We start from the raw sequence: 4,125 nt of genomic DNA, 5'->3' as shown, positions 1-4,125 counted from the left end.
GCGGGATCAGATTCCTGTTACGTCCTCGCCGTTGATCCTGGATAATGCCAAGAGTAGGAAACGATAAAAAAAAAACACAAAAAGGACACGATATCGCAACGACTCCCTTATGTCGGACCGAAAACCTATCAGTAGGCAGATGATACATTTTTTTAAAGTTTTGACAGATCTGTCGACAGTTCTGGATAGCACCTCAAGAGTTCTGACGAAAGTTATCACTCGAAGCGCTAAAATTAATATTTTAGAAGATATCACGGTTTTTCGTTGTCAGACCGAAAAATTTCTAACACTCGTGGGTTGAAAAATTTTTTAAAGTTCTGGCAGATCCGTCGACAGTTCTGGATAGCACCTCAAGAGTTCTGACGAAAGTTATTATGACTCGAAGCGCTAAAATTAATATTTTAGAAGATATCGCGATTTTTCGTTATGCGTTTTGTGAAGTTGGAACCCCAAATCTTTAAAATTGGTTTTTTTGACTTAAATCATCAGAACTATTTTTAATTTTAGGCAGGAACTCCAGAACTTTTCGGGGTGCAATCAGAACTCTAACGAAATATTGATTTTTTCAAAAATGAGGTGCTCACTTCATAGAGGTGGGTCCTCGTCCAACAGGTAGGGGGAGACCTCTCTCTGTCGGCGCTCGTTCGCGCGATGCTGCGGAGAGAGGCCTCTTGGAAGGCGGCCTTCGACTTCTGCGAGCACGTCATGCTGCAGCAGGAGGTCGAGAGAGGGAGGGAGAGGACGCGCGCCGCCGCCGAGCCAGTCGGGGGTAGAGTCCTTATCAGAGAGGCGCAATCGGTGTTACCCATTCTGATTCGCTGTTGCAATCACATGACTTGGCAACCATTTATAGTACTAGTAACATATTTCTATTTCATTTTATTCTATACATTCTATCTCACTCTATCTCATTCTTGCTCTTGAATAGTATCCATGCTGACTAAATTGTGATTACTGATATTATACAGAAAGCCTGATTACTTGTTCGTTAACAGTAGATATATATGCTTCACAATTATCATTTTTTTCAATGTTTCTTAAATGTAAGAACATAATACTGCAATCGTACCTGCAATTATACAATATTTTATCTTCAAACATTTCTGTTTTAATTTACAAACAAGCAATCACAAATGACTTTAAAATTACTTCATTTCAAACAGTTGGAATACTCCATAGATTAAACCATATGAAATTCTTCTACGTATCATACAGAATTATTTATTTGAGTAATGCAATAATATTTTTTTTTAATTTCAGGAATAATTTTATCGAGAAGCTTTACTCCGAGTATCATCGAGTAAAGTTTTACTCCGTTAACAGAGCAAATTAAGGTTATGGTGATACGTAAAAGCGATTATAATGACAATTAATCAACTGACTTATTAATACATAAATATTTCCTCTAAAAAATTGATATGATTCATTTAAATATAATTTTATATTACTTTGTCTTATCTTGTTTGACAGTTTAAAGGCAGTTTCATAGCATGTCAGCCATGTTTAGTACCCTCCCTAGTACCTTTGTCATACTGACTTAAGCCGGTTGCGCCTCTCTGATAAATCTAGGACTCTCTAGTCGGGGGGAGCGTCGCTCCCGCTCCCGTGACGGCGGGAGCCGGGAGAAGAGGAGGAGGTGAACGGAGTCGGGCGGTCGGCGGTCGCCCCGCACGGTGTGCGTGGTGACGCCGGCAGGGGGGGACGGGGAGCTATTATAGCCCCCCCTAGTCTCCCCGCCAACGACCCATCCGTGGGCAGCGACCGGAGATGGTCGGCACGCCGGCGCGACCCAGTGCAATCACTGGGACGCGCGGGTGGGCTGGCGCAGGGGGGTGCGGGGCTCGAGCGGGTAACTCGAGCCCCGCATCCGACCCCCATCCTCAACAAGAGAGTGGGGTGGGAGGGCGGTGCCCCCTCTCACCTCATTCAGTGTAGACACCATGAAGTAAGATATAAGGAGACTCTACTCCGTAAAATAAAAGTGGACCGATTTTAGGTTTCGAGTTTAAGTTCCGATTCTCGACACTCGCAGCGCTCGCGAATTTAGTAGTTCTGCGCATAATGAGTGCGCCGTAGTTAGAAACGGTAGTTAAAAACGGTTAAAAAAGGTGGAAAGAAACCGTATTCCGAAAAAGAGTTCTGAAGAACCGATCGTCTGGTCTAGATTGCCTGGCGACTAATAGAAGAAGTATTCCGAAAAAAGTGTGAAAAATCCGAATCTTTAAAGACAAATAGGAAAATTACAAATATTGCAATGCCATTTTGTTGTGTAGTGTCTGGTTGCAAAACAGGGTATAGGAACGTAGGAAGGACTACGGAAAAGAAATTAAGTTTATTCCAACCACGTACGACGGTAAGTTAATAATAATTTCAATTAAACTATTTTTATTCTAATATGTATTTTGTATCAATATTCATATCATACGATATTCTCTCTCTAGAGATATATTTCAGACAATAGTAGAATCACTTACATATATAATTGAATAATTGAACGAACTTAGCGTGAAGTTCGATTCCAATTATGCCAAGTCTCGTCCGGATGGATATATGTAGATGTTTAAAGTCCAGATTTGTAGAGAGCTACATTTTATATGTAAGCTTATGAACAGTTTTCTGAGTTACATACTCCTTAAAGTCAAAAGAAACAATGTCAAGATATGATTAAGGTACTTAAAAACAACCGGTTGTGATAAGATACATAAGATTATTATGTATTGAGTATTACGGATTGAAAAACTGGATCCTTAACTAGTGGTCGGTTGTAAAATTGGGTGAATACCGCTGAGGATGTACTCCAACCGGCGGTGCGACGAAACTCGTCCAGATTAATACCCTTGCTAGCCGCAAGAGAAGTTGAGGCATGTCTAGTTGAGTGGGCTGAAAAAATAGAGGTGTTAACACCTGCTGTCCCCAGCATTGACTTAATCCAACGCCCTAACGTCTGAGACGAGACCGAACCATGTGGGAAGCGAAAAGAAATAAAGAATGCATCACAATTCTTCTGCCGCAGATCATGCGTGAGCTTCAGATAAAACTTAACCAAGGAATAAACACACAGTTCCGGTTTGCCCAAAAAGGGCTTGAATATGAGAAGAGGCTGAGATCTACTGGAGATTTTGAGTTTGGCTGGGATCCTAATAAGAACTCGTTAAGTATAAATTTCGATAGTATTAGGAAATTAATAATAGAAAATGAGAGAGAAAGGTACGGAGAAGAAGAAGAGCAAGAAACGTCACGGCCTAATATAAATCTATGTTTTAACGCAATCCGACGCACCGCGTTTCACGAGATTGTAACACGAAATGAAACAAAAACATGCGCACCGGTATTGGTAAAACGTAGATTTATCAATAATCGTTATTCTCTTCCGTATGGTTTTGTGAGTGAATAACGTTTTCTTCTTCTTCTTCTTATTCGAAACTGATTCTCTCTCTTATTTTTTAAGTTAGGAACATCAACGAGTTTTCCGCCACCAACGCCTATTATAGTTTAAGTATATAAGAAGAATGTAAAAATCAATGTCTAAGTTTTGCAAATAAAATAAAATGCAAATATTTTTGTAAAGACTTTTTATTAATTTTATTACTAAGCGGTTTAATGTAAAATGTATATATGTTCATTGTTCATAATTGTATTTATAAGTAAAATATATTTAAATGTCAAATAAAATATTAAAACCTAATATTTTTATTTTCCTTTTCCCTTTTTTAAATTAAGTAACGAATAATAAATAAAAATGATTTTATATTTGAAAACAGAAAAAAAAAGATTTTTTGTCTCTTAATTCTCTCCCTACTATCACTTTCCTTTTTCGACATAGGTTTTTCCCAGAGCGACATTACGTATAAGCTTCTCGACGATGATACGATTCCGAGGACGCACGATCTTGCCTGCGAAATTATACGCTACTCGTAAATATTAACGCGAAGAAAGTTAAGCTTATGTGCGTCGCACCGCGACGAGATCAGCTCTTTGTCGGTCGCGGTGCTTTCGTAGGCTAGCCTACGCGGGGGTACGCTGGCGCGAGCGTGGGCCCGCCGCGTGGGGTCCTCCGCCGCGTGGATCAGCTTATTTTCCCCACTCCTTAAATTTTGTTTCTTTTCGCGTATTCTCGTGATTATT

This window comes from Mycetomoellerius zeteki, unplaced genomic scaffold (genome assembly GCF_001594055.1).
Source record: "Mycetomoellerius zeteki isolate Tzet28-1 unplaced genomic scaffold, Tzet1.0 scaffold1570, whole genome shotgun sequence".
NCBI lineage: Eukaryota > Metazoa > Arthropoda > Insecta > Hymenoptera > Formicidae > Mycetomoellerius > Mycetomoellerius zeteki.
The sequence above is the reverse complement of the archived record's forward strand: the minus strand, read 5'-3'. Positions refer to the sequence as shown.